Here is a 22,402-nt window from a genome sequence, read left to right as displayed (position 1 = left end):
CGCAAGGTTCGGGCTCAGACTTAGGGCCAGCCCTGGTGACTGAGAAAGATACAGTGTGTCTGTGTTCATCTTATCCATTCCTCATGCTCCCGACCCTTCCTCTTCCACAGTCTCCCGCTCCCAGGGCTACTGCCTGGTATGATGGCCGCTGACCAAGGTCCCACTCTCGGGATCTTTGGACTTTCCTGTTCACATGCCAGGAGTGTGTTTGGTGTCTCAACCCCCTGGCACACTCCTGCTGGTGAGCCTGGGCGGTGCTGAGTGTGTTCATGCCATTGCCTGGCCCCTTCTGTCTGCACTGTCCCACGCCTACCTGATAGGTCGCCTGCCCCATTAAGGTTCCTCCCTATTGCCAGGTGCAGAGGTAGAAACAGCCCTGGGTGTTTGACAAAGGACGGTCACACTTACTCCTGCTGACGGCCCATGGGAAGCTGGGGAGCCCGGACTAGATGGCGTATGCTATATTTTCAGGAGTTTGGAAGCAGGACTGGCTCGCCTTGCAGGGGGTCCTCTGGCCTTGGAGCCCACGCTAATATCCCTGACCAAGGAGGGCTGTCACCATGCCACCCAGTGTCTTCAGGGTTCTTGGGTCCTGTTATGTGACAGTCTTTTTCCCGGGGAGACACAGCACACGTGCTCACCCCAGATAGGAAACCCACAACAGACCAAAGTATGGATAGCACCAGAGTCCACATGGTGAACCAGTGCATTCTGTTGAGATTATTTACAGGAGCAGAAATGACCCAAAGACAGCTGCATCACCAAAGCCACCTCGGCATGGTGACAGCTCACAAGGCTGGGGACTTGCAGGCAGCTCATGAGGTTGGAGACTGTCCTATCCAGGTGCCTCAGTTGGTCTGAACCTCTTCCAGGCGGCTGGTCTGGCCTCGGAGTCTTCTTTGCAGCTTTGCTCAGTCTCTGAGGGATTCTCAGCTTTTGTTGTTTACTCTGGCAGGGTGGGGCCTAGTGAGTCTGCTCAGTTTCAGGGACTTCCTGGAGCTATTTTGAATTGTTTATCTTCGTTTCTTCTGGAGCTTCCTGCAGGGTGGAATGTTTCAATCTCAGAGCGAATTGTTACAGAACAGAACCCCAGAGCCCCGAGAGTGTACATTGTAACTGTACAAACCCAAGGATGAACAAGTCTGACAGCAGGGCCTCCCAAATCCCAGACATGGTCCTCTGCTAGTTAGATTTAGATAAAATGAGGATAATTAATGATGGTGGTGAGGGCCGGGCTAGCCAGAGAGTATGTGGTTAATTACTGACTCACGAGCAGCGGGGATTGTGGTGGACATGAATGCTGTAGTGATGGCGCATTGGGGTTAGCTCTGGATTATGGATGCCTGTGCTCTGTGATAGGTGCTGTCCCCTGTGTTTGGGGACGGGAGGGAGGCTCAGGGGTCAGTAGCTTGCTGGCGGTCACCAGCCAAGTGAACTGGAACCAGTGCGGGCAGCACCAGGACTGGAGCACCATCGTGGCCAGATGCTGTGATGATCCAGCCAGCAGAGGGCAGAGGAGAGCAGTTAGGAGTCAGAGGGATTTTGCTTTGACTTTACCTCAGTAAGACACGGTCCACTAAAGCCCAAGAGGGATGAATAACGTTTATCTTGGTGTTTGAGAATTCAGATAGAAAGAATCAGTCAGCCGTAATGGGTAGTCCAGGCCTGCTGAGGTTCATTGAGCCAGGACTTGACCAAGAAACTCTCAGAATCCCTGGGTTGGGCAGACTTGGGAGCGCCCCCTGGTGGTGCCACAGTAGCAGTGCAGGGGGGGGCTTTCCAGTGTTGCCACACCCAGTGCCAAGCTGAGATAGAGGGAGGTGGCCGTGCCTTATCCGTAGCCTACAGTTTGTGGCTGAAGATGGACAGACCCTCTGTCCAGCCGTCCCGTCCTGGGAGGGGGATCCAAGCATGCATAGTCTGCTGCTGAGCTGTGGCTTTCTGCTTGGCATGGATCTGAGGCAAACTTTTCTTCCGGGAGCCCCTGCTTCCCCATTGTAAGGTACAGACCATAATATGCACTTCATGGCTTTACTGGAGTCCTCAGGTGCACTGGCCCTCAGAATTCTGGGTTCTTGTGTCCCCAGGCTTACCCCCTTCCCTACTCCTGACCGTTGTGATCCTCAGTTCCAGGGTGCCCTTGCAACTGGCTTTTGACAGACCACCTCCATTCCCCACAGGTAGAAGTGGGCATCTTTATCTTCCTCCTCTCTGTCTTCCCCTGGAGCCTGGATCACACCCTCAGACTGGATGCCCGGTCCATGGCTGGCGGTGGGCAGTAACTTCAGAACCCACAGTAGTGTCTGATGCTTGCTTTACTCCTGGCCGTGTAGTCTTGTGCATCCGAAACATAGCTGCCTCGTGGGGGTGAGATGCAGCTCGGAGCCCCCCACCCCACCTCAGGGCTGGTGGGTGTGAGGGTCAAGGCTGGGGTACATGACTGGGAGCATGGGTGCTGTCCTCCCGCAGAGGCTGGCTCTGGGAGTGCTCCTCTTCCCTGCCCCTCCTCATGATGCAAGCTGTGCCATAGCTTGAGGCCGCTGTCTCCGTACTGCTTGTCCCCTGGGTGTCTGCTGTGGTGCCCAGCAGGTTCACGACGCTTGCCCTTTGTGCTATATCAGTGCATGTCGGTCCAGTGTGTGTTGCTGTGACAGAATGCCCGAGGCTGAGTGCTCATGGAGAAAGAAAGACCGGGCGTGCAGGTGTAGGCTTTTGCTGCCAAGCCGGAAGATCTGAGCTCAGTCTCCAGAACCTAAGTGCTGGAAGGAGAGAACTCTCCAGAGTCCTTCTCTCACCTCCACACATGTGGCATGCACGCTTTCTCATTTTTTCTCTTTTGTCTTCATTAAATTTTATTTATTTATTATATATACAGTGTTTTGTCTGCATGTATTCCTGCAGGCCAGAAGAGGGCACCAGATCTCATTATAAATGATTGCTAGCCATCCTATGGTTACTGGGAATTGAACTGAGGACCTCTGGAGAAGCAACCAGTGCTCTTAACCTCTGAGCCATCTCTCCAGCCCCTCTCTCATTTATTTTAAATGTGAATAAATACATACATCAAAAATGAGCTGGAGAGATGGCTGCAAGATTTCAGATGCACAAGTAAGAGGTATGTGTAAGTCACCATTTAGTGGTTGAAAGCCCAGGCCTGCTGGAGGCGCTGCGGTCCATCTCTGGTCTCTAGTGAGGCCCTTGGTGGCTGTGTCTTGTGATACTAAAGTCCCCCCTTAAAGATGGGAGACCAGATCACAGGGAGGGGCTGGATGACCTTTTCATTACACACCCTTCACTGGTCCCAAGAGAACTATGACAATTCTTTCTGAAGCCATGCCCCTGTGCCCTAATGGCTGTATGCTAGGTCCCACCTTTTCAAGGCTTCTCTGCAGCACAGCACAGCTGAGGATGTGGCTTCCAAACCCCAACCTATGAGCCCTTGCTGAGCATGATGGGAGGTTTCGTTTCAGCAGAAGTAGATTCTGGAAGGGGTTGGGCCCTGGGATCTGTGTTTCCCAGCCTGGGCTGATTTATTCCTTGTGTCCTATGCCATGTTGCTTCCTATGATGGGTTCTGTGAACACTGAGGGCAAGTCTGCCTAGCCCGGGAGTCCCCTGAAGACAAGCCTGCCCACCTCAGGGGTCCACGGATGCTCTGGCCTCACACAGACTATTTGTTTAAATAGTATCCCTGGGTCTGTGGGGGAGCGTCTGAACATCAAGTTTTGTTTATTGAGACAGAGTCTCATATAGCCCAGCCTGGCCTCGAACTCGCTATGTAGCTAAGGATAACCTTGGCTTCTGATCCTCTCGCCTTCTGGATGCTGGGATTACGGCGGTGTGCTGACCACACGGGGTTTATTCTGTGCCAGGGATCCAGTCCAGGGCCTCGTGCATGCTAGGCAAACCCTCTGTCATCTGAGCTACATCCCCAGCCCCTGGGTCACTTTTCTGCAGTGCTGAGGATTGAATTCTTTCAGACAGGTTCTTGCTAAGCGGTCCAACCTGACTTTGGACTCACACTGTAGTTCAGGCAAGCCTTTAACTTTCTGTCCCCGTGCCTCAGCTCCCGAGCAGCTGGGGTGACAGGCCTGGGCCTCCAGGTCATCGTTCTATTTTGAACTCCTCAAGGAGTTTGTATTGGCAGCAGCTCGGATACCCTTGACTGTGGAGGGGCCCAGGGGAGATGGGTCCTGTGCTGGGCAGAGAGAGTGTTGGGGATGAGATCCAGAGCACAGGGTACCAGTCAGGGACTCAGCTCTGAGGATCTGAGTGCACCCACTTGTCCTACTCCTGGAATCATAGGAATTGAATCCCAGGGAGGCCAGACCAGGGCAGGGTAGGGCAGATAATCTGGCTCATGGGTGCCCTCTAGTGTCAGAACTGAAGAACAACATGTGCAGGCAGAGTGGCTGGCAGGGGATGGACCAGGAGAAAGACAGACATGGCGGAGTCGCTTCCCTCTCCACTACTTGGTGAGAAGTTCACAGGAGGCCTGAGTGGTTCAAAGCAGACCAGGGTCCCTTGGGCTGTCTACATTTATCTTCTGCCTCTGGCATATAGCCAGGTAGGGTCCGTTTCTCAGAAAACCCAACCCTGTACAAAGCTTGGTGTTCTCTCTCCGACTCCCCTCCCAGGTCACAGTAATAGCCTGGAACCCTTGGGCTGTTAATTCAAGACCTTGAGAGTGGATGTCTGGGACTTGGCTCGCAGGGCGTGGGTTCTGGCGGCCTTGGCCTCCCTTTACCCTCCTGTCCTTTCCAAGGTGTCAAGAAACACAACGTTAGCCCTGGTGGTGTGGAAGCTGACGCCATAGTCGGTGGGCATCATGTCACCTCTTTTACTCCCTAGAGGAATGTGTCCAGCCTGAAGAGCCAGCTGGTGCAAGTGTGTGGCTAGCTCGTGTGAGCTGGCCTTACACTGGGGATAGAGATTAACCACAGACACTCAGCTTGTCTTGTCCTGGTTCAAATGCCCTTGTATGGAAAGTGTCCTAAGGAATAACCCAAGTTTCAGAAAGAAGAAAGTGCACACAGATGTCTAAGGGAACAAAGAAAGGACCCGCATACCCACCAGAGAGAAGGAACAAATAGCTGGGCCTTAGCTTCTGGCTAGGACAGGACTATTACCTGACCGTACTAGTGAGTGCCCCTGACTGTCTGCCTTCCCATGGGGTCTCTGACACCCCCTCCGTTCTCCAAGCCCTGCAGCATGAGGCGAAAGAAACAACCACCTTGGGAAGACTTGTGATGCTGTGTGGAAATTCCTAACAACTCAAAAATGGGGTGGGACAGGGGTGATGATCAGTCAGTCACAAACATGGGGGCCCAAGCTCAGCCGTGGCACCATATACAGAGCCATGTGAGGTCATGTGCCTATCATCCCAGCACTCACAAGGCAGAGACAGGAGGATTCCTGGGGTCAGTGGCCAACCAGAGACCCTGTCTAAAACCAAATCAAAGCCGGGTGGTGGTGGTGCACACATTTAATTCCAGCACTCAGGAGGCAGAGGCAAGAGAATCTCTGTGAGTTCAAGACCAACCTGGTCTATAAGAGCTAGTTCCAGGACAGCTAGGCCTATTACACAGAGAAACCCTGTCTCAGAAAACCAAAGTAAGTAAGTAAATAAAAATAAAACCAAATCAAAACCAGCCAACCCACCAAAAAACAACAGCAAAATCAAGGTGCTGCCACAGCGGCTCAGCAATTAAGAGCGCTGGTTGGTGGCTTTTTCGGAGACCTGGGGTCCAGTTCTCAGCATCCACATGGCGGTTCACGTCCTTCTGTAACTCCAGTTTCAGGGGACCCAGTGAACTCTTCTGGCCCCCATGGGTACCGGATACTCAAATGGTGCACAGACATTCATATAGAACAGTCATACACATGACACCCAATGGTGACCCCTGTCTCCCACATATGTGTGCAAGCAAACATGCCGTGCGCACTCGGACACACAAGGGAGGTGTGATGCCATGGCTGAACTGTGGGAAGGGCTGAGGCGTAAGTGGGGCTGTCAGTATGTCTCCAGGACTCCAGCCACGGAGAACAGTCCAGATCAGTGCGGTCCAACATCATATAGGCTTTCAGACCACAAACCTGTGAACCCCTGAAGCAGGGCATATTCAACCAAGAAATCCTATCTGTTCATTTATTCAGAGTCAGGTCTCACGTAGCCCAGGCTAGCTTCGAACTCACTGTCAAGGATGACCTTGGAGTCATGAACCTCCTGCTTCAGCCTCCTGAGAGTACAGGTGTGTAACTTCTGCCATATCTAGTGTGTTCAGTGTTGGGGATGGAAGCCAGGGCTTCCTGCGTATTAGACACGCCCTCTACCAGCTGAGCACTTTAGCCATATGCACTGAGTGCTATTGATAAAAACAGCACTTCTGGCTGGAGGCTACTGTGTTGGGTAGCCAAAGATATGCCATTGTGTGGGTGCAGGGCAGTTATGAGGCAATTTTTATTTTTACTCACCTATTGTGATTTTCTAAGATTATATTAATCTTAGAAAAAAAACCAATTTTTTAAAAAATAGGTGGCCCTAAGCTGACAGTCCTTGGAGACGCAGTAGGCAGATCTCTGTGAGCTCAGAGGCCAGCCTGATCCACATAGAGTTCCGGGACCCACAGGCTGGACGCGGTTCAGCAGTTAAGAGCACTCTTGCAGAAGAACAGGGTTCAGTTCCCACCGCTCATAGTGGTGGCTCACAACCCCCTGACGCCCCAGTTCCAGGGCATCTAACCCGTTCTTCTGAGCTCCAAGAGCACCAGACATGCATGTGGTATACAGGCAAAACAAATATGTAAAAATAAAGTCTAAAACCAGCCCAGCCTTCCAACAGTGTGACCGGACACTGATGGCCTGACACTTTGAGTTCCAAGGATCCCATCTGAATCTTATCTCTAAGGATAATGACGGCCTCGTTCCCTCTCAACAGGTCCTCCTGCTACTCTTGGTACATATTCCCAGGGTTCTGGCCCCAGTGTAGGGTTGGTGATTAGGGGAAAGACAGATGTGGTGGCCTCAGTCCTTGAGTCCCCTGCAGGGCTGCAGCCTCTTCCCATGGTTCCCACAGTTCCCATGGTTCTCCTGTCTCAGGCTCAGAGGGGTAGAGTGTTAGTAAACAGCTTGGGCAGGGGGCGGTGGCGCAGTCTCCCTGTCCCCCACCCTTCTCCCTGATGCTTCTGGGTGTTTCCAGCCCAAGCAGCCTCCCCTTCTTGTGGTCTGGCTCCTTCCAACTGGGATACTTGCTCTCCTGCTGAAGGCCCAGCTACCCGCAGATGGAAGACACTTCGGCCCTGGATGGGGCTTATAGGAGGGGTATTAATTTTTTTTAGGAGACTTCATAAGTTGCTTCCTGTGTAGGCAATTTATTGGTAGGATAGTTGTGTGTGGGTGCACCTGTGTGGGGTACACATGCGTGTTCAGGTGGAGGGGAGAGGCCGCCTCAGTTTTTTTTAATAGTTTTGCATCTTTTTAGATTTTTTTTTTTAAATTAATTTTTTTTAAAAAAAAATCTATAAAGAGGGCATCAGATCCCATTATAGATGGTGTGAGCCACTGTGTGGATGCTGGGAACTGAACTCAGGTCCTCTGGAAGAGCAGCCAGTGCTCTTAACCTCTGAGCCATCTCTCCAGCCCACCACCTCTCGCTGAACTGGAAACTATCTCATTTAGCCAAACAGACTGACCAGCAAGCCCCAGGATCCTCCTGTCCTGCCCTTCTCAGGGCTGAGAGTCAGGTTCCCAGCTTCTTAAATGGGCGCCGAGCATCAAACTCAGGTTCTTGACTCCTCATTTCTTTTTGTTTTGTTTTTCTGAATTCATTTGTCCTGGCTGGCCAGGATGCATAGAGGATCTGTGACCTTGAACCTCTGTTCCTCTCGTCTCTCCTTCATGTACTGGGATTACAGGGGTTTGTCATCACACTTGGCTTGTCTGTAGGACCTTGATGGTGTGTGTGTGTGTGTGTTGTGTGTGTGTGTGTTTGCTATGGGCATGTAGGTGCCCTTGGAGACCAGAAGAGGCTGTAAGAGTTACAGGTGGTTGTGAACTGCCTGATATGGGTGCTGGAAACCAAACTTGGTCCTTTGGAAGAGCAGTAAGTGCCCTTCACGGCTGAGCCCCCCTCTAGCTCCTGTCGGTAGGGTCTTGAACACCCCACGTATCCTCTTGTTGCTGCCTCAGGGATAAGGATGAGGCTTGGCCTTCGAGGCACCTGCCCTAACATCATGCAACCCAGTGGTCTCCAACCGGAACTTTTCATTTTACTAATGTTTATCAGATTTAAATCCTAAGGGTCACATGTGTGACTAGACACAGGTCTAGACAGGACAGTCTTGGGGGGGGGGGCAGGAGTAGGCCCTGGAGTTGGATTTACCCTTCCACCACAGAACAGGCTCACAAGATTCCCTGTTGGGAAAAAAAGCAAAAAAGACAAAGCATCCTGAACAAGCAATAAAGGATCCCTCCATGAAGTGGCCGCTTTCACGGAGAGCGAGGAGCAGGTTTTCAGGACGCCATGTGCAGAGCCTGGTGCAGCTGTTGCAATGGACATCTGCACAGGTGTCATGCTAACTTGGGGGTCAGCCCACCTGGAAGGGTGAGCAGGGTAGAATAAGCCGTGTAAGCGGCTGAATTGTTAATGGCATGGTGGCCTTGGCTTCTCCCACATGTGTAGAATGCAGAGGTGAAGAGCCCTGAGAGAGAGCCAGGTATCTAGGAAGGTTCTAGAATTAGTAAGCTTGGTGGAAACATGGGTCTAAAAGTGTAAGTACCTGGGTGCTGCCACAAAGGTTCCTGACACACACACACCACTCCACTCTGCTCCAGGTGGCAGGGGTGTGATATGCCCCCTGGTTGCTCGCTGGCTGGCCAGTTGATCCCTTTCTGGGTGACCGTCTTCCACAGGGAGGCATGTCCTAGGACAAGCGAGCATCCTCTCAAGCCCTCTCTGCCTCTTCCTGTTCCTCGCTCCCCCTCAGAAGCTGTCCAGCCCATGACAGTGTTCTGAGAACACCAAGAGGGGAATGAAGGGTCAGCCAGAGAATAAAGGGTAAGGAGAGAGGTTCGGAGGCAGGAGACTGGTGAGCAATGTCACAGGGAGGACCAGGGAGGGATGGGATGGGGTCAGATGCTCGAGGTCGGTCCATGGGTGCTGCCCCCTGCTGGTGTCAGGGAGGCGGGGTCCTACAGAGACAAGGAAAGGTAGCAGCCAAGGCTCTTGAGAGACACCTAGGAAGGACGGATCTTTCTGATCTGCTGTGGGCCGTTCCAGGTGTTTGAGGTGTCTGCACCCGGCCTTTCAGGAAACCCTGGGAAGACCCACACACCCCTTCAGCAGCCTGGCGCAGGAGGCTGCTGCTTCTGGGAGCTGTTGTTTAGGCTTGTTTGCGCTTCTGCAGCCCGGAGCTGAGATTTATTTCTTTAAAACATCCTCTCGCTCGACACTCCGCAATCTGTTCTGTGCGCCGAAAGACTCATCTCGCCGTATGTTTCCGTGGCACTTGGCAGGCTCCTTGCGGAGGCTGTCCCTCCCCAACCCGCCTCCAGTCCTGGTGGCTTTCCCCACCTTCACCTCCTGCCTGGAGGGTGGCACTTCAGGGGGTCCCCCAGGAATTGCATAGAGAATAAATAGCGGCAGATCCGAGTGTCATGGACCCTTGGGGATGGCTAGAAACAGCCGGGGGCGGGGCCTCACTGCCGGGCCAGGAAACGGGGATGCCCAGGCTACAAGCAGGGCCCTGGTTGCTAGCTGCCCTTCAGCTTCCTGCTCATTAGCAGATTTTGGCTGCCACCCACTCCAGGAACTCGGAGGCTTTGCCAAGGAATCTGGACTGGGTCTCAACAGTGCCCAGCCCTTCCATGTGCCACTGTGCACATGTGTTTGGCTTACACACGACAATGGGAGGAGCTGTGGATTGGTGCCCAGGGGATCCAGCGGGGCTGCAGCCTGGTGCATTTTGTAGCCAGATACCCAGGTGTGAACTGTGCTTCATCTGTCCACAATACCCAGTGTGACTTCAGCAAGGTTCTCACCTTCTACCCTCAGTCTCCCCGTGTGGACTGGGGCCTTGGTGAGGGTGTGTGGTACCTGCAGAGCCCTGGACAGTACTCATCGTTGCCATGGTGACCAGGCTTACAGGTAGCAGCTTGATAATGCCCAACAGAGTCATCTGCTCTGCCTTTGGCATGACAAAAAGCCACACGCCAGCCCCTTTAGGACTAGAGAGAGACGATCCTTTCACAGTCTGATGGACAGAGGTCCAAGGTCAAGGTACCTGCATGGGCGGAGCCTGTCTTTCTCCTTCCTGGGGCCCCAGCCTCTGCCTTCATCTTCACCCGACCTTGCCCTGTGTGTGTGTGCACTCTGTTCTGATAAGGGCGCTAGCCAGCCAGCGCACCCCGATCCGAGCCTAACTGCACCTGTCAGATACTGCCACCTCGTAGGACTTCCCAGGGAGGTAGACAGGGACTTGAACACAGTTCAGCCTCTCCCATGCTCTGTGGGCATCGATGCCATTGGCTGAGAGAAAGCTGGAGATCCTGTTCTTGTCCAGTTTTGGAGAAGGTCGCTCTACAGGGTGTGGAGTCACTGGCCATGACACGAACTCTGACCTTAAAAAGGAAAAGGCACTGAGGAGGTTGTTCGGCAGGTAAAGGTGCTAGCCAGGCAACCCTGACAACCCACAGAAAAAAACAGATGTAGGGGTGTACGTCTGTAATGCCAGGAAGGCCGAGACAGGAAGGGCTGCCTGGAAACTCACAGGCCGGCCAGCCTGGATTACATGGGGCGGGGCAAGAGAAGACCCTGAGTGTACCCGTCTCCCCCCCACCCAGTTGAGGACTGACTCCTGGCAGCTATCCTCTGACCTCCACATGCATGCCATGATGAGTGTTTATTCATGGGTGCACGTGTGTGCGTGCACACACACGTGCACAGTTAAAAAAAAATTGAATGGTCCTCATGGAGCCCTTGTTCACCTGCCTTTTGCACTCCAGCCCCAGTTGACCTCCGAGGCTAGCCAAGTGGATCTTATTCTGAGTTCCCAGAGTGACTGGAGCCCGAGAAAGGCTTACTAATTTGCTTTTAAAATGACAGCCTGGGGGCTGGACGTGTGGCCTAATGGTTAATCCCAGAACCCACGTTTTAATTCACAGCCGTCTGAAGCTCCAGTTCCAGGGGATCCAGTGTCATCTTCTGGCCTCCATGGTCACCAGGCATACTCAAGGTGCACAGGCATACAGACAGGCAGGATAAAACTCACAAGCTTAAAGGAAAAGTAATTTTCTTAAGTGACGAAGTGCCAGGCATAGTGGCTCACGCCTGAAATCCCAGCACCAGGGTGACGGAGGCAAGAGACCTGCTGTAAGTTCGAGGCCAGCCCGGGCTGCTTGGTGGAATCTTGTTTCAGAGAATGGCAGATAAGAGGACATGTGCCTATTTCAGAAGTTGGGGGATCGGGGCTAGGGAGGGCTCACTGTTGTCATGTGGGTTTGTTTTCCTCCTGGCCCCTCAAAGCGGGAAGTGGCTGGAAGTGGCGCTCGCTATCCCAGGGACTGGAGGATGGGCCAGAGAGTTGGCCTTTGTGCATCGAGCACCAGATGGGCACTGCTTCTGTTTCTGAATGTCACCTTGTGTGGGGAAAGCTCCACCTGAGGCATGCAGACGTGCCCCCTCGAGCTGCCTCACAGACACCAAGATGTGAGTTCTGTGTGATCTTTGTAAGTCATGAAATATTCTTTTGACTTTTCTTTTTCAACATTTGCAATGTTTGGACTTAAGCCAAGTGTGGTGCATGACTTTAATCCCAGTACTCAAAAGGCAGAAATAGGTGGCTCTCTGTGGGTTTAAGGCTAGCCTGGTCTACATAGTGAGTTCCAGGACAGCAGGAGCAATAGTGAGACCCTGTCTCAAAACAAATTAACAAAGCTAAACCCCGGAATATTTGGGTTGGAGATGTATTTATGAAACTCTGGGTTTAATCTCTATCACTTTATAAACAGGATGTAGAGGGACATTCCTGTTATCCCAGCAGGGGCAGGAGGATCAGATGTTCAGGGTCATCCTTGGATACATAGCAAGTCAGAGGCCAACCTGGGCTACATAAAACCTTGTCACACGCAAAAAGCAAGCCAAGTATGTGTAAGAGTGGGAGGAGAAAGTCCATTAATTAAAAAAAAAAACAACTGTGTTTTAGAATCAGGCGTGGTAGCACCTGCAATCCTAGCACCCGAGGGCTAAAGGAGGAGAGTATTGAAGGAGAGGCCAGATGGACCACAGGCTGAGTCTCGTCTCAAACAAAAGAAAAGTCAGAACCAGTGGGATGGCTCAGCACGCAAAGGTTCCCGCTGCCAAAACCGATGACCCATGTTTGATCCCCAGGACCTACATAGTGAAGGCCTGGCTCCTGCAAGTTGTCCTCTGACCTCCGAATGTGTGTGCACACACAATAAATGAAAGGAAGGAAGGAAGATGGATTGCCTGGCTCCTGGGCTGCACAGGCAGGCAGCAGACTGGACTTTGCCCAGGCTGGAGCTTGCTGATCCCTGGTCTAGACCAAGAACTGCCAAGCAGAAATATAACTGTGAGCTTTGTCACATCCCAGATGGTGGCATCCTGCGTATACCCTCACTTGGACTCTATTCAGTAAAGGGGACTGGGCTGGCCTGTGGGTGTCCGCCGGCTACAGGCACAATCTCTGTAAATCCTCTGTGTGTGTGTGTCTGTGGGAGACTGTATACGTTGTTTGAGTGTGTAGGGGTGACACTGTGTGATTGTGTGTGAGTATATGCCAAGTGTGGCCTCATGTCCCCACCAGGTCAAAATGCAGAACACAGGGCACCGTCAAGACATCTCTGGCATTTCCCCAACTCCTTGCCTCTGTTCTTGACCACCGCTTCCTCTCCCATCTCTGCAGGGATCCTTAAGCACCATCCGAGTTGAGATGTGTGCAAGACATCCCATTTTGTTGCCAGTGTGTCTCACAGTATGGGCGTGACAACCATTGTGTGACCACGCCCGCTGAAGGACATTGGTGGACTGTTTCCAGCTTGGGGCTCTTACAAACAAAACTTGAATGAATGTTCGTATGCGGGTTTTGTCCGAATGTTCTCAGTTCCCAGGAATGGCTCTGTAGAGCAGCGAGGTGATTGCGTCTATTTCAGCTTTATAAGAAACCGCCAAACTGTTTTCCAGCATGACTGTGTCATATTTATTTCCTCCAGCCACCCACGAAAGATCCAGTTCAATTATTCGTTATTTTTGATAATTTTGTACATGTATAGGGTGTATTTTTAATCCTTTCAGAAGGTTTATTCTTTTATTTTAATTCTGTGTGTGCACATGCATGCACACGTGTTCTCGCACGTGTGAGTGCAATGCCTGTGGAGGCCGGAGGCTTCAGATACCGCAGAGCTGAAGTACCAGATGGTTGTGAACTGCCTGACAAGCAGAACAGAACCCGGGCCTTTTGGAGGAACGGCGCGCATCCTAAACTGCCAGGCCGTGTCTCCAGCTCTTAGTGATGCATTTGGATCGTATTCACCCCGTTAGCTTCTCTTATCCCCAACGCCCTTTCCCTCTCAACCCTCCACCCCCATTGTACTTAAATGGCTTTTTGTGACCCACTGAGTTATATTAGAGCTGCTTGCATGAGGTTATTTATTGGAGCAAGGGTTCCACCGGTGGCTACAACATTAAAGATAATCTCTCCCCATCCATCCCTGAACAACCGTTTACTACCCTGGACTCCTCGGGGAGGGGTGGGTCCTCATGAGACCCTCCTCTGTTTGCGATGGAATGTTGGCAGGGCTCACCTTGTGCAGGTCTCCCCGCCCTCTGGCTCTTATATCCCTCTGACGACCCCTCTTCTGTGATGGTCCTGTCGGCTTGGGGGAGGTGATGCAGATGTCATGTCAAGGTCTGAACATTTAGTATGCAGTTTTCGGAATCCCCACCGTCTCTTTGTGTTGGCCAGGCTGGTCTTAAACTCCTGGATTCGAGCAACCCTGCTTTGGCCTCTTGAGTAGCCATTGGTACTATAGGAATGGACTAGGATGCCTGGCTTTGCTTGTGTATTGGAGGTCATCTGGACAGATGTGTGGCAGTGTATCGCTTTCTCAGAATCCTGCTCTGTATCAGAGTGCCTGCATTGTTTTACCCTCTACTGAATTTCAGTTTTTTTTTCTTAGTTTTTTGAGGCAGGGTTTCTCTGTAGCTTTGGAGCCTGTCCTGGCACTAGCTCTTGTAGACCAGGCTGGCCTCGAACTCTCAGAGATCTGCCTGCCTCTGCCTCCCGAGTGCTGGGATTAAAGGCATGAGCCACCACCGCCCGGCAATTTCAGTCTTTTTTAAAGTGTGTCTTAGAGACTGGGCTCTGTTGGATAGACGTGGCGGCTTTGTCAGTGTTTCCTTCCGTGACTCACGCCGTTGGCGTCTGGTCTAGAACCCCTATATCCCTGATTTGGCTGGGGACTGGGAGGCCGTTCAAACTTTTCACTGCTTTGTGGTTTTATGTCTGTGCCCATGTGAGTTCATCGGGGTGTGAGGTGTAAGGCTGGTGTTCGGGCTCTACAGGGACCCCCAGGGTCACATGTTGGAAAGACCGCTCTGCTCACAGAGTCCTCTGTACGCCTTTTTCTAATGTCAGTGGGGATGCTTGCAAGGGTCGTTGCTTTTTTTTTTTTTTTTTTTTTAAAGATCATAATTACAAGCACGGCAGTGGTGGCGCACGCCTTTAATCCCAGCACTTGGGAGGCAGAAGCAGGAGGATTTCTGTGAGTTCAAGACCAGCCTGGTCTACAAGAGCTAGTTCCAGGACAGGCTCCAAAGCTACAGAGAAACCCTGTCTCGAAAAACCAAAATAAAAAAAAAATCATAATTACATCATTTCTCTCTTCCCTTCCCTCCCTCCAAAACTCCCCAAGTTGCCCCTTCAAGTTCACAACCTTTTTTTTCTTTACTTGTTATGTGTGTGTGTGTGTGTTCCTGAATATATAATACAACATGCTAAGTCTGTATAATGTTACATGTATGTTTTCGGGGCTAACCATCTGGTATTGGATGACCAGTTGGTGTGTCCTTCCCTGGAAAAGGCTGTCTCTCCTGCTCTCAGCATTCCTTAGTTGCCTGTAGTCTTTATGTAGGGCTGAAGCCCCATGGCCTTTCCCCTCCCATGGTAGCGTGTTGATTGGGATCATCCATGTTGAGGTCAAAGTTCGCTAGCCATGTCGGTGAGACTTCATGGCCACAGCTTCTGACATTTCTAAGATACACGGTCTACGGCACATTGCTATGTCATTGAAAGCAAAAAGAACCAGGTAAAATGAATCATTGAAACAACCCAGGTATTCAAATTAGTATGAGTTCGGTATGGGGTCAATACAGCCACCCAGAGACGCTTAATATTCTGACTTCTCGCCATGTCCTGTGTATCCTGTGTTCTCAGAATACAGTTCACCATAGGCTTGCTGTACCCCTGGCCTTAGGGGTGGCTCAAGACCCCTCAGTGTCCCTGGTTCAGTGTGCTGTATTGTCCATGACTCGGCTTGGGGCCCTTTGTGACCCATGGTTTAGGGACCTGCTTTGTCTGTGGCTGGGGCCCCTGGCCATCTGTGGCTCAGGGCCCTGAATCATCCGTGGTTCTGCTCAGAGGATCTGCCCCTGCCTGTGCCTTTGGGCCCTCTGGTTCAGGGTGGTTCTGTACTGCAGAGGTCCTGCCTCACCTCCCCTTACCTGTTCTCTGCTAGACTTTTTCTTCCTTTGTGCTTAATAGCCATATGGCTTCCAGAGGGCTACACCAGCTGTATTGCTCCTTCTAGAAGTTCTGCAGCCCGGACCCCTCCCAGCTCTGAGCTGAGATTCCAGAAGTCACCTGCAAATGTGTTACCCAGAGGAGCTGGGTTTCAGAGGCGTGGGGTGGAGTCATTGCATGGCCGGCTCAGTCTTGAACTCACATCCTTGTCAGCAAGGGCAGCAGATCTTCAACAGCTGGACTCTCTCAATTAATACTGCCAGGTCAGGGAGGAAGAAAATGCTGAAGAGGCAGTGTCCCAAGAGATGGGTGCTCCCCCTCTCCCGGGCACCCGAGCCAGGGCTGGGAACTTGCCCTTCTCATCAACCGTGACAGTCTCCTGGGGTCCCTGACGTAACCCAACTGACTGGTTGCGCAGGCTCCTCTCTGGGGCCTGTTGCTCTGCATGCAGGAGTTGCCCCTGGGAGCCTGCAGCTGCTGGTCTGTCTCTTGCATCAGCAGCTCTGATCATCAAGGCCAGCCCGAGGTCACAGGCACCCTTAGGCGATGACGTGGCAGCTCCTTGGGCATCAGGGACTTCACATGGTGCCTCCGGGGACCCAGCCTGGCTGTCGTAAGGTAACCGATAGATGATGAAACCCTCAACAGGCTGGGGGCTTTTGCCCCGAGGTGCAGGCACCCTCCTCCGCCTCTGACTCTGTGTGCCTTCACTTTCCAGCTCAGCAAATGACACCTTCACCTGGGCCTTTTCTTTCACCCACTCCTGTCCCCCGGGAACCTGTGTCATAGGCACACAGAACACGGGGCTCCTGCTGACCACCCAGTTTCCGTAGAGAGTGACCCCTTGTTTCAGGGGGCCATGTTGTTAGTCACCCGGCCACACGCCATACCTCACTGTTTGAACACTGTGCTCCCCAGGCTTTGATCTTCCTTAGCTGCCCAGGGTAAAACAGATGGCTCCAATGGTGGGCCCTGGGGCCAAACCCTGGGCCGTGTCTCTGCTCTGCCTGTCCATTGCACAATGGGTTAGCATAGTCAGCTCTTGGGAGGGGCTTTGGACCATCGTGAGAGGAGCATGCAGTCCTTGATGGAACTAGATGGAACTCTAGTTAGGCTTGTGTTTGTTCCAGCACTTCCCCACCCTTGAGTCCTAGGGGAAGAGGAACTGGGATTGCCCTCTGCGGCTGAACACCCCGCTTCTGTTCCATCTTCTTCAGTGGTTTTAGACACGGGTTTCCAACCCTTAAGAAAGCTGGTTTCTCCTGGCCAGCTCTAGGACGAGAAACTTGTGCTGAGAGAAGGCTGGGGTATGGGTACAGGAGACTGGGAACCCCGTGGAAGAGGCTTGAGCTTGGGTGCTGTAGATGGCTGAAGGAAGCAGCCTTGTGGGTTCAGGATGGAGTGAGGCCGGGACGTACAGAAGTTGGGGTCAAAATCCAACTCTGAAGCCGGCAGCTTGGGTAGATGGTGAAGACGTCAGGATCTGCCACGCTTCTTTAAAATTTAAACACAGCAAGGATTATTTTTGGTAGCTCAGTCTCTCTCTGAGCTCTGCTGGGGCGGGTGTCAAGCGACTGTCCCCTCCCCACGGGGCTTCAGGGCTTTAAGTTCCAAAGGCCACTGTTTCATTTGGGTCACAGACTCCCCTTTTGGGAGATGTGGAAAGACGGCCCTCAGCATCCCTTCCAGGTGAGGTGCCATGACCAGCATGGCTCCCCATCCGTTAGTCTCCCCGAGGGTGGTCGGTTCTGAGGACTGCTGGGCCACCAGGGGAGGTCACAGCCTCCGCCAGGGCCATCTGGGGCGAGATGCTGTGGGAGGAGCTGAGAGAAACATCTGTCAAGCTGGGCAGTGGCCATGGCTGAGGATGGACAGGGACGCAGGGCCCATGTGGGCCCCAGCACCTTGCGGAGTGGGGCTTGGATACTACAGCCCTAGCCTTGGCCCTTTGTCGTGCCCTTGTACGCAGCGTGGGGAGCCATAGCAGCCACTGTCCCCAGAAATTCTATTGTGTGGAGTTGGCAGGTCAGGCTGGAGGGATCTCTAGGTGCCCAGCAGATGGCAGGCTTCTCCCAGAACAGCGGGGGCTGTGTTCATCTGACAGCCCTTCCACCCCTCCCTCCTCCTGGATCCCACATCCTTTTCCCTCCTATGCTGTCCCTTCTTGTTGTTGGTTTTAAGGACTCCTAAAACGACACAGGCAGCAAATGAGATCCTGCTGAAAGCAGTTGCCAGGGTAACTGGCTTAGTTTTGTTCAGTGGGGATCCACTCGGGCCCAGGCCAGCCCCCTTGCTGTGGCTGCCCTCGCCTTCCCTGTCAGCTCTGCCTCTTCTTTGGGTGGTGGAAACCGATCCCAACACACTCCCCTTTGAGCCAGCCACAGCCCCTTTAGAGACCAGACAGGTTCCAAACTGGCTTGGCCACTGGCGCCGATGCAAAGGTAACCTGGCTGATGTCTCACCCGGGATGGGTGGTCAGCTGGATATAGCCTGATTCCTATCCTGTCTACTCATTGTCTGTGGACTCGTGACCCCCCCCCCCCCGCAAGGACAGGCCCACTGACCACAAGGGTGCCTTGTCTAGAGTTGGTATTGTAGCCTTCCACTTCCTGCCCTCCTGTTGTTTTTTTTTTTTTTTGTGGTGATAGGGTCTCATGTCCCAGAAATTATAACTGAGGTTGACTTTGGGCTCTTCTTGGTCCTCCTGCCTCTGCGTTCCAAATGCTAAGATTTCAGGTATATGCCGTTAAGCCAGGCTTTGTGTGTGTGTGCACGTATGTGCACATGTGTGTGTAGGCCTGAAGTTGACCCTAGGTGTCTGCCTCATAGACTGAGGCAGTTTTCTCATTTGAACCCAGGGCCAGGCTAGCGAGCCGGCTTGTTCAGGGGATCCTAACCTCCCCGCTGTGTGCTGGTGCTAGAGTGAGCATGATGTGAGGGTCTAAGGATTTGTACTCTGGTCTTCAGGCTTGCATAGCAACCTATGTTGCCTGCTGAGCTATCACCTAGGCCTCCAGATAGCTTCTGACTGCTTTTATCATGTAGATGATTCATGGTCCATTTAGTAGTGTTAGAAACAAAGAGAAGGGCTGCCGAGATGGACCAGCCATTAAAAGCACTTGTTGCTCTTGCAGAGGACCTGAGTTAGGATCCCAGTACCCATGAGGTGACTCACAGCCCCCTGTAACTCCAGTTCTAGGTCACCCGATGCCTCCTCCTGACCTTGGTGGGCGCCAGGACACACCTGGTTCACTCACACATGCACATACATGCAGGCAAAACACATGCAAATCTATCAGGTATATCTTTAAAAAGTAAAACAAAGAGAAGTGGCTGGGCAGCAGAAGTACGGTGACAGTGTCTAGCATATTCAAGGCTCTGGGGTTAGTCCCCAGAACCACAAAAAACAAACACCTCAAAACCAAAACCAAAACAGAAAAAAGGACAAGAGCCAGTGTGGCGGTGTGTGCCCGTAATCCCAGCACTCAGGAGGCTGCCTCAGGGGTGAGGAGGAATCACTCGTTAAAGACCAGCCTGGGTTCATAATGAATCCCAGACCCCTGTTTCAAGCAAATAAAAAGAAAAAAAGGAAAGAAGGATGGGAAGAGAGAGGAAAAGGAACAAGGAATGGGGAGGGATCAAGGAAAGGGAAAGAATAAAGGAGACGAAGAAAAATGATATTTAAAAGGACCAGGCTGTGGCTCACCTGGCCTTGGACATCTGTGTTGACAGCAGCATGGGTCACAAGAGGCAGAGGTAGGAGGTCAGGTGACCACACAGAGGTGTGGGTGGATCCATGACCTGGAATATTAGGGCTGGGGGTGGGATTCGGTGGTAGAGCTTGTCTGCTGTGCCTGACAAGGCCCCGAGTTCCACGTACATTCACATGCTCACTTGTGCACACATGCATACACACACGCACACACTCATTATCCAGTCTTCTAGAGGGAGACGATTCTGACATCAGCCAAGCATGTGAGGACCTTGAAGGGGCTGCACTAGGAGCTCGCTCCTGCAAGATCCCATCAGAGTCAGGGCAAACATGATGTCGGTGGCGTGGTCTAGAGAGCAGGGAATCGTTTAACCGGGATGCAGTGGAGTTTGGGAAGGGAGACTCCTCTAAACAGGGATGGCGGTGACAGTCGGGCAGCAGTGTGGATGTGCTTAATGGTTAAGGTGTTAGATCTGTGGTCCCAGCAGGAGGGTGGCCGAGCTTGCTGGGCAATGGGAGTAATCGACCCGCATCCGTCCGGTACTTTTTCCCAGTCCCCCGAGACCGCCCTTCCTGTTAGTCCCTTCAGCCCACCAAGGTCATTCTGGACCAGCAATTGCTCTTGACCTTTAAGCGTTGGGAAATCACACTGAAGGATCCTGGCTTCCAGCCAAGGTCAAATCTAGCTAGTGCTTGGGAGTCTGCTCAGAAGGAGAAGCTGACAGGGGTGGCACCCAGCTTGACCCACCACTGTCACACTGTGCCCACAACAGGGGGGAGGGGCGTAGAGCCACGGGTACAGCGTATTTCCTGGGCCCCCCCCTAGAAGCTTCTAGAATCCTGAGAGGTCAGGGATGGTGCTTTCTCTGCTTCTGTGAATGTAGATAAACAGACTCTCCCATCACCTTCTGAGAATTTGGAAACAGGATCCAGGTTTCTGGGTGTGGATGCCAGGCAGAAGGCCCGCACTGGGGGAGATGCTTGTGGGCCTGAGGCCCCAGTTCCCCAAAGCCTGACCTCTGGTCCTCAGACACCAGGCTGAACTGGATTTCTAAGCCATTGCTTTGGGGATCCTGAATGAAATTATGGGGAGGGCCTGTGTAGGTATGTGGTTTTTAAGACCACGTGAATTCCCCTCGCCACCCTTTGCCCCCAGTGGTCTTTGTCCGTACTCTCTGATGAGGCTGAGGAGGGCAGGTCTCAGCTCCCTTTAAGGCTCCACGGTTCATTTATGTGTTGAAATGAAAGCTCTTGTGTCTTGGTTCCTCAGGCAGCAGCTGCGCCAGTGGGCTCTGTGGGTATGTGAGCCGGGGCTGCTAGAGTGGCCAGATGAGTCTGCAAAGCCCATGGTGGTAACCAGCAAGGTTAGAGCCAGTGACTGATGCCACGGTCCGGGGCTGGTATCCAGCCATCTCCACCTTCTCAAAGTGATCCAGACACATTCGACCCGTCTCACGTGTGTCCAAAGACCAGGTGACAGCGTGTGCTCAGTGTGGTCCTTGTGTTTGGCAGGTACAGGCCCCTATCACTGCACACCTCCCTGTAAGGCTCTTGAGGTTGCTGGGACAGCTCACAGCCTCTGTCTCAGTCCAGTTGGGTCCTCAGGGTCATTATCTCCCGGAGCCTGAGACCTTGGCTGACTCAGCCTGTTGTCACAGCTGTGACAAGAGCCATCCTGTAGATGGTGCTCACAGAGACTTGCCAGTCGGCCGATGACGAAAGCAGCCCACCCACAGGGCAAGCACAGTGGGCCCTCTGTGTCCTCCCCGTTTCTATGCCCTCCGATACAACCAACCACAGATCAGAAATACCCAGGGGAAGAGCGTGCCCGCACCGAACACATGTGGACATTTTCCTCGTCACTCACCCCTAAGTGTGATGACTGTTTACACAGCATTTGCATGACATGGGGCGGTGTTGGTAATCTAGGGTGATTTAAAGCACACAGGAGGGTGTGTGTGTGGCTTCTATATGCCACTGTGACATTTTGTGTGAGCCCCTTGAGCATCTGGGGGTTTGGGATCCACGGGGGGTCGTGGAAGCAATCCCCACAGACACGGAGGAGTGGCTGTTTATAAAGCTCGTGTTCTTAGCAGCACAGATCCCACAGTTAAAGGCGAAGGGGCCCTGGGCCGCTTGGGGCATTGGGAAAGGGCAAAGACTACTGTTTAGTGGCCCCTCCCCCACCACGGGTCAGAATGGCAGAGCCCAGTGTGGTGTTCACTCAGGGCTTACGGTTTATTTCCCTGGTGGTGATGGCTGACAGACTTGACTCCAAAACCCCTCCCAGCTTCTCCACTGACTCTCTGAATGACTAGAGTGGGCTGTGGCTGTCACCTATCAGGTAGCGCCTTGGGTCCCACTTGGCTCAAGGTGTTCAGTAATCCTGGGATTTCTGGAATGAAAGATGTCATGTCTGACCCACTGGGGTCATGAAAGATGCCGCGTCTGACCCACTGGGGTCATGAAAGATGCCGCATCTGACCCACTGGGGTTCTTTGGAGTTTGCCTGGTCACCCAAACACTTTTCTCTTCCTTTGGTTTAGTGGCTTCTCCTTGGCCACAGACTGAAGGTGTTGGATCTTGAGGGAGTGGGCTCTCTCTTCCTCTGTTTCATGTACACACATGCTTGCACATATACACAGACGTACACAGTTTCAGAGAGAGAGAGCCCGAGGGAAAGGGAGACTTTCATCCAGTGTATTGTGACCAACAACCTGATGACATCTGTAGCTTCCTGCTGCCGTGCCCCTTGGAGATATGCGCCAAAGGACAGTCCCTGGGGTTAGGGCCCTGACTCACAGCTCTCTTTAGCAGACAGAGGAGAATATGTTCAGTGGGGCCAGATCAGCTAGCTATACGTGTGGCTGGAGACCAGGAGCCTGGCCGTTCACACGGGTGTGACTCACAGGGCTGAACTGTTTGTGCAATGTGTT

General features: G+C 52.7%; 1 protein-coding gene across 2 annotated transcripts in view; it reads left to right on the top strand.

Annotated features, from left to right (window-relative positions):
- The window catches only part of Tbc1d16 (TBC1 domain family member 16), an 83,485-nt gene that overhangs the window by 19,673 nt on the left and 41,410 nt on the right, over window positions 1-22,402 (top strand). The window lies entirely within an intron of this gene.

This window comes from Chionomys nivalis, chromosome 7 (assembly GCF_950005125.1).
Source record: "Chionomys nivalis chromosome 7, mChiNiv1.1, whole genome shotgun sequence".
In the NCBI taxonomy this organism is placed as follows: Eukaryota; Metazoa; Chordata; class Mammalia; order Rodentia; family Cricetidae; genus Chionomys; species Chionomys nivalis.
The sequence above is the reverse complement of the archived record's forward strand: the minus strand, read 5'-3'. Positions and strand labels throughout refer to the sequence as shown.